The sequence below is a fragment of the Falco peregrinus genome, chromosome 10, assembly GCF_023634155.1.
Source record: "Falco peregrinus isolate bFalPer1 chromosome 10, bFalPer1.pri, whole genome shotgun sequence".
Classification (NCBI taxonomy): domain Eukaryota; kingdom Metazoa; phylum Chordata; class Aves; order Falconiformes; family Falconidae; genus Falco; species Falco peregrinus.
Window position 1 is genome coordinate 16,419,821 of NC_073730.1, and position 12,733 is coordinate 16,432,553.

The following is a 12,733-nucleotide window of genomic DNA, read 5'->3' on the forward strand; positions in this document are numbered from 1 at the left end:
GCTGACTCACGGCCGGCGGGGCGGGCCCGCCCCCTCCCACCGGGCGCGGCGGCGGCGTTGGGTGGCTGTCGCGATCGGCCTGTCACCCCACAGGTGTGTTAGTCCGCCATACATCGGGAAGTTCGGAAATGCGAGGTGACACCAGAGGAAAAACAGCCTCGTGTGATGATGCAGCTGGATGAACCCCGTCTTCGAATGGCTGTTACAAGGAACAGCAACTGGAAGAGGGGTGTGAAATCCTCCTCGGGGTATTTTTTTCCACCAAAGTGAAGCTACTAACTGGAAGCAAAGGCTTTGAAAGTCACCCAAATTAAATTGCCCTCCGCCGGCATCAATTTCTGGATCTCCCTCTCATTTTTATAGGTTGCAATAAAAAAAAAAAAAATCAAGCGAAAATACTGCTGTCTTAAAGTCCCTGTATCTTGAAACAAAAATGACTTAAATCCAATCATTTTTTTCATTGCCAAGTCACTTTTCAGGTCATGTTCCTTCGCATCATGCATATTTCAGGTTTAGTCGTATTTTCTGTATGAAAGGAATTGCAAATTCTTGTAGATAGTTATGAAATTACTGTATTACAATAACATTAACATTAGAATTCATCAAAATAAGCAGATAAGATCACAGATGGACAACGTGATTTCTGGAGTGAAATGTTTAAGCCAGCCACATCACATGAGAAATGCATTGGGGTCTGTGGGGATCCACAAAACAAATACACGTGCCAATGCTGCAGTGGCCCACATGGATGTTTGAGGAAGCCAGACTCTGAAGATTCAAATCCACACTTACAGCTGAATTCTGACACGTTAATTCAGTTTGTAGATTGCATGCATTACTGAAAATATTCACCACGCAGAACACATGTCGAGGATTCAGCTAATGAATCCTCAGTAAAAAAAAGCAGAAATAAATACTAAAAAAATGAATAAATATATACTTGAATTCACACAACTTAGCATACCTTTCAGGATTAGGAAAAAAATAATTCCCATTAAATGCTGTAAACTTTAACCAACGTTTTGCATTGCCAGCAGTTTGCCACACACATTTATATGACTCTACAAATATAATCAGATATAATGAGATAACCTGGTTCAAAACATAATTAACTACAAATTAAGAGAATTTGCTCATTTTATATGCTTTTTAATATATCTCAAATATCTATGCTCTAACTTGCTGCTTATGTGTCATAATTTTAGAAAGAAGGATTTCAAAATGTTTAACAACACATTCATATTTCATTGTGCCTTAACCAAGGCTTATAAATGCACCCAACAATCTGGGCATCTGGGCACGTTTGGTTTTGGCTGCCTGATTTGGATTTACTTATTTATTTTTTTTTTTTGTAAAAGCATAATTTTTAGAAACAAAGTACACTGAACCTTTAAACACGGGGTGAGAGTCCTGACCATTTAAGTGAATTAGAAATTTGCTGGTGGCTTCAAGAGTGCCAGGATTTTTCACTTTCTGATCACTTCAGGAGAACCCATCTTTCCAATTGTTTCAGCTTAGACATCTAAAAATGAACCTTAAAAAGCCTTCAACCTTAGAAGCCCTAATGATGTATTGAAAATTAATCTCCTGCAAAATGGATCCTAAATTCTAGATCTGTGAATCTAGAAGCTTTGAAAATCAGGCACTTAATTGGCACTTGAATTTTAAATACTCACTGTATGCAAAATAACATCAAGAGAGTTTCAACATGTAATATTTTATGTGTGGATATATATATTGATATTTGTGGTTGGTTGATTGATACCTGAATACTCACATTCTTTTACTTCACTCTAATTTAAGAATTAACTAATTACTCCTATTTCTGCAAAATGTGCAAGGTCAGCATTCTCAATATGGCAAGATTTGTTTTCAATTCAGAGCAATATAAATTGAATGTTTTATGGTGATCTCTAGCCATTTTAGGAGAAGGAAACTGGTTTGCATCATAGGTACCTAAATACAATACCTAGCTTCTCAATAATGATTGAGAAGCCTAATTCTAGCTGATGAGGGGTGTTCCCAGGAAAAAGAGGGATCCTTCTTTCCATGCAGCTCTCTTCAAAAAACATCTTTACAAGCCCTAGGGTAAAGCATCAGGAGCTAGACCATGTTGCAGAGATTCTGGGTAACTTCACAACCCCCAGAACAGGTTGAAAGGCTGCTCTGAAATACTGTGTGAAATGGGGTGGGTGTTACCACAGCAGCCTCTGGGCTATTCCTACCTTTTTCTAAGAGTATATGTACACTATAATGAGGAGCAATCAAAAGATACTACTGAACAGGCTTTGAACAGGCTGGCACCAGAACAGGAGCCTGTATCATTGCATTAGAGCACTGCTGCAGTCTGGCTAATTATTCATGTTCAGAGGTTAATAATTAGGCTTGGGAAGTAAGGCTGATGAGGCCAGAAGCTATACACACTAACATACACTTTCTGAGACCCAGCCTAGTGTTCCTGCATGGAAGCATGATGAGCCATTTAGCTGTGTCAGCTCATTCACAACTAACTCAGATCTTGGACCTTCACTTTGCAATGTAGAAACTCCCCTAGAGAATGAGCACAAATCTGATTCAAAGGATACAGTTCGCAATTGCCTGAGGTACTGCTGATAGCTGTTGCTTCTTCAGGTAAAGTAAATGAAACAGACTGGGGAGAGCTGGACAACATATACACTCTATAGAACACTGGTGGAACGATTGCTTCCAGTATTCATGGAAAGGCAGTAAATAATTTCTTGATCTGATCTGGACATGTTATTATTTTAAAACAAAAAAAACCAAAAGCCAAAACTGAGGTAAGCTTTTAAAGTCTTCAGGATATAGCAGAAAAACTTTCATAATGCCTTTTATACAGTTTTCATATTACAGGATTCTGAAAAATTCAAATGCAAAGCCTATTTCTTGCCAACAGATTTCAGTGGCTTTATTAGTGTTTGAATTGAAATATGGACACAATTGTTTGCAAGATTGGTTTATGAATTTTAGTTTGCCTTCAACCTCTACTTCTTCCAAAAACAGAAGCACATACATATATCGGGTACATTATACAGAGATGTTGCATTTTACCTTTACTTAAACTAGGAGCCACCTCTTCATCCATAAGGACATCATCACTGATTACAACAATAAACTACAAAGGTAACAGGCTGTAAGTTAGTTAAAAAAACAAAAAGCACTTAGATAAGTTATGATGGAACCTAGAATTCATAAACAGTGTATTAATTAAGACCATGTGATCAAATAAAATTTTAACTCATTACAAATAAACCAGAAGTCTTAGCAGCACAACACTTACCATTCCAGCTTAGCAAGAAGTCTGGCACCGGTCACACCATTTGGCCCTTCTCCTGCCTAAGCACACTCTTGCTTTAGGAGATTCCCATACGTATACTGAGCAGTGCTCTCCTCCAGTCTAGCAGTTCAGGATGTGAAATGACCTAACTGTAGGATGAGGGGAAGGGTCTCCTGCATCTCCACAGGATATTGCTGGAAATTTTGTAACTAATCATTTAGAATTGTGACATTGTTTACGTTACCAGGGGTTGCAACTGGCCCTAGGCCTAGAAGTAATTAAATAAATATTACCCTACAGATTTAAATTCTTCTATTCACATCCTTAAAAAGATTAGTCTTTGGGGAAAAAAATACTTTAAAAAAATTTCACTACAGGGACTCAAGAAGACATTAAAGATGTATTTAAGTAATTTTTACACACAGCAAAGGCTTCATGATAAATGGCATTGTTCTAGTATCCTTGTAAACCATTACCATTTTCCGGAAGATGATGACAACTTATTTTTAACTTAGAAAATTTACTGTTATATTTAGCTGTTTTCCCCATCGTTGACTAATTAATGCAGGCTTTAAAAGAAAACTGCCTGATTTTATTTTTGGACTGAATCCACATCATTCCAGTTATTACAATAGTTATGTATTTTGTTAACTCTGTTCACTTCTCAACAGAATCTGTTTGAGTTTACAAGTGTACCTAAGGATATTATCTTGGCAGAACAGCAATTTGCATGATTAATTTGGAGTGGCAGAAGAACAGTCTGGAACTCCCTCTGGGCATACTTTCTAAAGAGAGAAGCAGCTTAGCTTTTCATTGCCACAAAAATCAGCAGGACCAAAAAAATTACTTCCAAATATCTCTTTCTCAGCATGAAGTGCCATTAATCCTTCTCTCTGCTAGCCAGCAGTCTTTGTCATATTAAAATTGGATATTATTTTTACTCAAGAATGAAAATGAAGTATTGCAAAAACCATTAGTATTTTCTCTTTTTTTGTTTCAAAGCCAAAATAATTTAGCTCCCTCCCCCCTTTACACATCACCAGCACTCTAAGTGCTCTAACTTTTAAAAAGATTGATAGTCATAACACCTTCATGTGGTGAGTGGGTAACCATTACTTTACAGCTCAGGAAATACTCAGAGACAGAAAAATAGGTGTCCTGACACTTCAACTTGTGCTAGGCTCTCCACACACTTCCTCCCTCACCCAGAGGCTGGTTATTTAACCACGAGCAGCTGTGTGCAAAGGGTTTGTAGCCATGCACCTGACTAGATGCTTACTTCCACTGGGTTCCTATTTCAACCATTAGGCAAAATAAACTTAGTTTTACTCTGAGTACTGATGTTTGGGGGTGGGGTGGGGTGGGGTGGGGTGGGGTGGGGTGGGGGTGGGGTGGGGTGGGGTGGGGTGGGGTGTTAAAGCAGAGATTTAGCAGTAAGCCATATTAGACCATACCACCTCTGCTTTGAAGAAGAAAACTGCACTTATGAGTGACCCAATTCAAATGTTTCTGTCTCTGAGTTTTTGTAGGAACTGTACCACACACACACATTCATCTTTTCCAGTTTGTACCGAAATGCACTTTATATAGCAGAAGAAAAGTATGTTCTTTTTCTCTTGTCTCAGCAAGCAAAACAGAAAGACATCTCCAGTGATCGGATAACAGAGCTGAAAGGATACTACTTACACCAGCTATAAATAGAAGGAAAATGAGAACTTCTGTCTGCTTTTGTGAAATATGCTCACTCTTTTTGCCCACACTATAGCCAAGAGCACATCTTTCTATGCCATGTGTAGCAGAGGAAACTTAGTGTCAATCAGCATCAAGTAGCCATATTTTAAGTACAAACTGCTTATTTCACAGGAATTTGCTTTTTTCTAGTGAAGCAAGACCATCACATGATAATTCAGCATTTCTGTTTGATAACATACAACTGTATTCCAAGATGGAGGCTGGACAATTACAAAATGTCAAGAAATACCCATACATCATATCAAAATATGATTTTCAACTCTTTAATGCTTGCATTACTTGCTTGAATACTATAAATCCACTTGCTTTCATCACACATACTTTCAGAGTTATATCAAAACATAACCATAAATGCCAGGTCTTTGGTACCTTAATTTCTGATACCTCCAGTTCACCTAACCCCCGTCTTGTCCATTCTCCCACAAACCCCATCCACACACACTTCCTTACATTAAAAGAACATCAAGCTGTACCTACTATGCGGTTAGGCATAGCTATGGTGAACTCTGATAGTCAAAATTTTTCATTACTGTATTATCTACAGGCATAAAGGTTATTAGTTTTGAGATAATAGCCAAAGACGAGTAGTAACTGCTACCTGCATTGATTAGCTAGCAGCGTTCGAGCAAAGCGTATGGACTGACATACTGTATCAATTCTGAAAGATGGAGAGTCTGTCCTGGTACTAACTCAAGCTGTAGAAAAATGAATAGTGGAGGAATGCATAGCTAAGGATCAGCACCATCCATCTTCAGACTTGCTAAAATGTTTTGCTATCATCTGACTTTGAATTATGATCAGAAACACAAATATATATGCAGTTGTGCAACATCTACCTTAACATTTGAACATATTGAGCATCCTGGGTTACTGTTTAATCTCATTAAAGGAGTTTTAAATTAAAACTTGTTCATGAGACATCACCGTAGACTGTAAGGTTCAGCTAACAGGTTTCAGTAGTTTCCGCGCATCTAGCTGAAACATATTTCCTGAACTTGACAGCCGCCTGCTGGCAAGTGGAAGCACCAGTATAACATAATACCAACCTGTTCCTGCTACAATCAATCAGATCCTATTTCATTAATTAAAGTATGAGTTACATTAATTTGAAACAGAGAGGGCCCAATGATCTCTCGATTGTTCTTACCTTCTATACAACTGCAGGTGGTCTGACTTCTTTACAGGATTTAATTTCAGTGGTTTAATTTCAGGTGTCCTTCCCTTGTTATTTTAAATCTGTGGTGGCTCCTCTCTTTTCTCATGAGAAAGTCCATGTCCACGCTGCATAATACCACACTTAATTATGCATGAAAAACTGTTCAAGGATCACAATCTGGAAGGAAACTCAAGAGTAATACACACACCCAAGTAAACTCTCCCTCCCACTATTAATCACTTTAAAAGAACAGGAATCGGTAAATAAATCAATAATGGGATGGAGAACACTGTGTGTTGTGCACAGAATAGATGGCCCACTAAACTAATCCATTACCTTTCTGTGTCTCCCTCTCGCATTAATAAAGATAGCTACAGATCATTTATCATTCTTGTTTGTTCCAAGTAACATTCTGATTAGAGGCTAACAGCAGAAATTTTCACGCAATCCCAAAGAAACAAAACCAAAAAATAAAAAAATGGCCTGTTCACAAAGAAACTTTATTTTTGTGACATGACATTTTTGGATCTCTATTTAACTAAATTCAAAGACCAGTGCCTGCTCTTTGGACTTCAAAGGCAGATCAAATCTCGCAGGTAGCCAAAAGAATCCTAATAAGCCTTCCCCTACCCCCACCCCTTTGTCTTACTCTTCCATTTGAGACAAGGTGAGATGCAAAGGGAAAAATGTACATGATTTCTTAAGATTCTTCTTTTCCCTCCCGAACATACTCATCTTCTAGTAGCCAGGGTTCTTCCCTTTGGATTTACTGCTACCCTGGGTACTCGCCTTATGTCCAGATCTTCTCAGTTGATGATTCATTGAAAATAAAATATACTAAACATGAAGATTCAGTTGTGTTGCTGCTACCTTTGTATCTTTAGTAGCTAGTCCACAAAAAAGTTACCATGTCACTATTTTCCATGACCTTTATTTTACGCTAAAAAAATGCCCCATTTTCAGCACCAAGTAAAAAAATCTGATTGAATTTGAGGACTAAACTGCCCCTCTGGGTTGGAATATATACACCCCTGAGGCTGGTTACAAAGACATATCCTAACACAGATACATATGGAAAAACCTCTTTCAGCATTCAGCAGCTTTATTTTGCATTCATAAAGGAGAAACTTTTAAAATATGCTATTGTAAGACAGACAATACCAGAGATTTCATTTTAGGGCAAGGTATAATTCTCAATCCCTTTTTTCACATGATTAAAGCAAAACCACAGTAAAAGCCATCAATGAAACGCTCCCTCCCTCCAGGCTTGTCTGCTACTACAGCTCTTCCCACAGGACTGTGCAATTCAGGCCCTAGATCCCTTCCATAACGAAGAGAAGCCAGTTCATCATTTTCCTAAAAGAAAGGCGTGATTTGTGCCTCCGAACATCAACTAACACTTTTAAAAGAGGTAAAATAACATTCTTCCACATTTTGGAGAAGATAACTCACCAACAGCAGTGACAGGCAGTTTAGCCCTGTGTTTTCACATCCTGCAGACAGAATAAATACCTTTTTCATATTCACTCAAAAATCACCCCTTTCATTTTAATGATAGAATATATTAAGATAAGCTAACTTCCTATAAAGCATTAATATTGTTTATATTTAGAACTATGTATTTAAAAACAATTTTGTAAGCAACTCAAACTGTAAAATATTTGTAGAAATTAAAATTTGACTGTTTCCAACTCGAATTTCAACACAGTAGAACATCCTGAAAATAAGAAAAGAGCAAGTTACTTGTAATGTAGCGGTAATGAGTTTAGCTGCATACAGTTTACCCAGAAACCCCAGACCATTAAATCACCACAGGCACAGAATACCTAATACCATCAGAGAAAATGCAAGATGCATGTAAGTGCATACTTAAGAAGCAACTGTCTTTATCATAGAATCACAGAATGTTTGGGGTTGGAAGGGACCTTAAAGATTGTCTAGTTCCAACTCCCTGCCACAGCCCAGGACACCTTCCACCAGGTTGTTCAAAGCCCCATCCAGCCTGGCCCTGAACACTTCCACGGATGGGACATCACAGCTTCTCTGTGCAACCTGTGCCAGTGCCTCGCCACCCTCATAGTGAAGAATTTCTTCCTTATATCTAATCTAAACCTACCCTCTTTCAGTTTGAAGCCATTCCCCCTTGTCCTGTCTCTACATGCCCCTGTAAAAAGTCCCTCTCCAGCTTTCCTGTAGGTCCCCATTAGGTACTGGGAGGCAGCTGTAAGGTCTCCTCAGCCTTCTCTTCTCCAGGCTGAACAAGCCCAACTCTCTCAGCCCGTCTTCATAACAGAGGTGCTCCAGCCCTCTGACCATCTTTGTGTCCCCCTTTTGGACCTGTCCCAACAGGTCCATGTCCTCCTGATGTTGGGGGGCCCAGAGCTGACTGCAGTACTCCAGGTGGGTGTCATGACAGCAGAGGGGAGAATCGCCTCCCTCAACCTGCTGGCCATGTTCCTTTTGATGCAGCTCAGGATATAGTTGGCTTTCTGGGCTGCAAACACACAATGCAGAGTCATGTGGAGCTTCTCAACCAGCACCCCTGAGCCCTTCTCCTCAGGGTTGCTCTCAACCATTCTCCATCCAGCCTGTGTTTGCGGTTGGGGTTGCCCCGACCCAGGTGCAGGACCTTGTGTTTGGCCTTGTTGAACATCATGAGGTTCGCACAGGCCCACCTCTCGAGGCTGTCCAGGTCTCCCTGCACCGGTCCCAATACCTACCCGAGGAAAGCCACTTGTCACATTTGGACGAGTTGTTGACCAGAACTCTTGAGTGCAACCATCCAGCAAATTCCCTATCCACAGAGGGGTTGCCCCATCCATGTCCACTTTAGAGACAAGGGTGTCATGTGGGACAGTGTCAAATGCTTTGCACAAGTCCAGGCAGATGACATCAGTTGCTCTTCCCTTATCCACCAATGCTGTAACTCTGTCATACAAGGCCACCAAATTTGTCAGGCACAATTTGCCCGTAAGTGAAGCCATACTGGCCATCACCAGTCACCTATTTTCAGTTTCCAGGAAGATCTGCCTCATGATCTTGCCATGCACAGATGTGAAACTGACCAGCCTGTAGTTGCACAGGGTCTTCCTTTTCCCCCCTTTTTTGAAAACGGGTGATGTTTCACCTTTGCCAGTCTGGGAACTTCACCAGACCACCACAACTTCTCAAATATGATGCATAGTGGCTTAGCCACTTCAGCCAGTTCCCCCAGGACTCACAAATGCATCTCATGAGGTCCCATGGACTTGTGCACCTTCAGGTTCCTTAGGTGGTTACAAACCTGATGATCAGCTACATCAGGCAGTTCTTCGTTCTCCAAGTCTCTGCCTTGGCCTTCTGCAACTTGGGTGGTGTGCCTCAGTGAAGACTGAGGCAAAAAAAGTAGAGTATCTCCGCCTTCTCCATATCCCAAGTAACCAGGTCTCCCATTTCCTTCCAGTGAGGGCCCACCTTTTTCCCTTGTCAAAGTAGAGTATCTCCGCCTTCTCCATATCCCAAGTAACCAGGTCTCCCATTTCCTTCCAGCGAGGGCCCACCTTTTTCCCTTGTCTCCCTTTTATCACCAACATACCTATAGAAGCTTTCCCTGTTGTCCTTGAGGTCCCGGGCCAGAATTAATTCTACCAGGCCTTTAGCTTTCCTAACCTGATCCCTGGCTTCTTGGACAATCTCTCTATATTCCTCCCAGGCTATCTGTCCTTACTTCCACTTTTGTGTTTGAGTTTGTCCGGGAGCTCCTTGTTCATCCATGCAGGTGTTCTTGCGTGACTTCCTCTTTGTTAGGATGCATCACTCCTGAGCTTGGAGGAGGTGATCCTTGAATATTAACCGGCTTTCTTGGGCCTCTCTTGCCTCCAGGGCTTTATCCCATGGTAGTCTACCAAGCAGACCCCTGAAGAGGTCAAACTCAGCTCTCCTGAAGTCCAGGGTAGGGAGCCTGCTGTGCACCCTCCTCGCTGCCCTAAGGGTCTTTAACTCCACCACTTCCTGGTCACTGCAGCCAAGCCTGCCCTTGGCCTTCATGTTCCCCGCTAGTCCCTCCTTGTTGGCAAGAACAAGGTCCAGCACAGCACCTCTCCTTGTTGGCTCCTTTATCACTTGGAGAAGGAAGTTATTGTCAGCGCATTCCAGGAACCTCCTGGATAGCTTATGCCCTGCTGTGCTGCCCTTCCAACAGATATCCCAGTAGCTGAAGTACCCCATGGGGACTGGGGCTTGTGAACATGAGTGCCTGCCTACAGAGGGCCTCATCTGCTCAGTCTTCCTGGTTGGACAACCTGTAGCAGACCCCCACTATAATGCCACTTGTCCCTGCCCTCCCTTTGATCCTAACACATAGGCTCTCCTATCAGCTCCTCTTCCATTCCCAGGCAGAGCTCCATGCGCTCCAGCTCATCACTGACAGAGGTCAACTCCCCCTCCTTGTCCTTCCTAAAGAGCCTCTATCCTTCCTTCCATTCCAACACTCCAGTCACAGGAGCCATCCCACCACCTCTCCATGACCCCAGTAAGAACACAGCCATGCAGGTGAGTGCACGTCTCTAAGTCCTCATTTATTCCCCGTGCTATGTGTGTTTCCATAGAGGCATTTACATTGTGCGCCTGATGAAGCTGACTTACTGGCTGGAGTGGCTAAAATTCCTTAGTGCTGCTCCTCGGGTGCTCTCCTGCTGACCTGTGATGCCTCGCCAGGCTCTGGACATCTACTCCTGGCACTGGCAACAAAGTGGTAGGAGTGGGATGGACTGCGGTTCCTCTCCCCCAGCAACTTTAGTTTAAAGCCCTCTTCAACCAGCTTGGCAAGCCTCTGACTGAAGATGCTTACTTAAGTTTTGAAATTTACCTGCCTGAAAAATAATTAGCTATGCATGAAAAGTTACACCAGTTAGCTCTTTGCATTATAGTAGGAAAAAGAAAAAAAATCCTTGTTGCTCGCATTCCTCCATCATACAGACTTTTTAACACTTTCAGAAGTGAAGTCTCCTTTACTGCAGGATGGGATGGTGAGAACTTTCAGATTTTTTCCATTGCTAACATAGCCACTGCCCTAATAAATTTAGTTCTCTTCCATGAGTTACACTGCTGCCTGAGAAAACAAATTTGTACCTGAAACAAAAAGGACGGTGAATATGATTTCTAATTCAGCTGTGGTTTTTCACTCTGTAGGTGACTGAATGAAATGTAAACACACCATTAATGAAACCAAGTCCTGGCCCATAACCAGGAGTCCCAGGCACTGGGTTACTACAAACAAACGCTTTCATGTCTGACAACAACTTTTATAACAAGTCTGTTTGTTTTCCCGATTACTTGCTCTCTAAATGAGTCACCCTTCCATGAAGTCTGACACTAAGATAACATCTTTTTCCTCTACACAGTGCACCACCTTTTAGTTCTGTAGCATGTGAAAGTGTTAACTTCAAAGTACAGCACGGACTGTTCAAATACCATTATTACACTGGACAGTGTAACACTGCCTACGCTTAATTAATGCTTGTGCAATGCTTTACAGATATAAAAGTTTATGATTACTGACTAGTAACAGTATTGACTAGTAACAAAACTGGACTAATTCCTACTGAAACAAGTGTGAAAATCATTCCAAGTTACACCGTGCAATACTACCACTCCAACAAATTTAGTTGTCTTAGGTGGGGGCTGAGGGGAAAGGGGAGAAATCAATTACTTAGTTTGAAACAAGAAAAAATACAAAAATTAACCACATAAACATTCAGCCTTAAAATTAAATGTAATCTTTAGATAATTTAATATGCCTCTTATAAACCTTCACCCAATACATGTAAAGCGTAGTAGTTGTTCACATTTAAAACTCAGGAAAAAGGAAAAGAGGTTGTCGTACTGTCAATCCTTACTTGAACATTTGGTTCAGGCTGTTAAACAGAAGTCTTCATCTTGTATACCTGTAGCTGATGTGACAATAAGGCAAGGCCATGAGGAATTCTAGTCAAATGTCCCCTTCCCCAGTATATGCAAGGGCATCATCTGCTACATCGCTCTACCCTAGGTTATTAAAGTTTACACTAGATTCATCCACACAGCAAATCACATGCTTACTGGATTTATGAATGATTGATACATAGGATCCGATATATCCAACTACATTCAGTGTCTTAATCATTTTGCTTCAAAACCTCCACTTCCCAAGTATTGGCTGAGCTGCATTATAGCACAGTACCACAGAAGAGAACACCCTCCGATTCAAGCATTCACTGGATCTGTTGCTTTCCAGGAATGCACAGCTCTAGCATACTTCTTGTCCCACGTACCCAAGAACTGGGATAACTACTTTCAATGCTGTTATTAAATGCTCAAAATTACTGATTTCTGTAGCTATGTTTGCACGGAACCAAAAGGAAAACACACTCATTTCAATTAGGAAAAAAACCTTAACAGTCAAACTAAGCACAAACACCTTTTGATAAGGAACCTATCAGTCCTGACTGCCAGCAAACCCTCGCTGGCACGTGCTAAGCCTCCATGACACTCATTTTCGCCACTGAGTTATA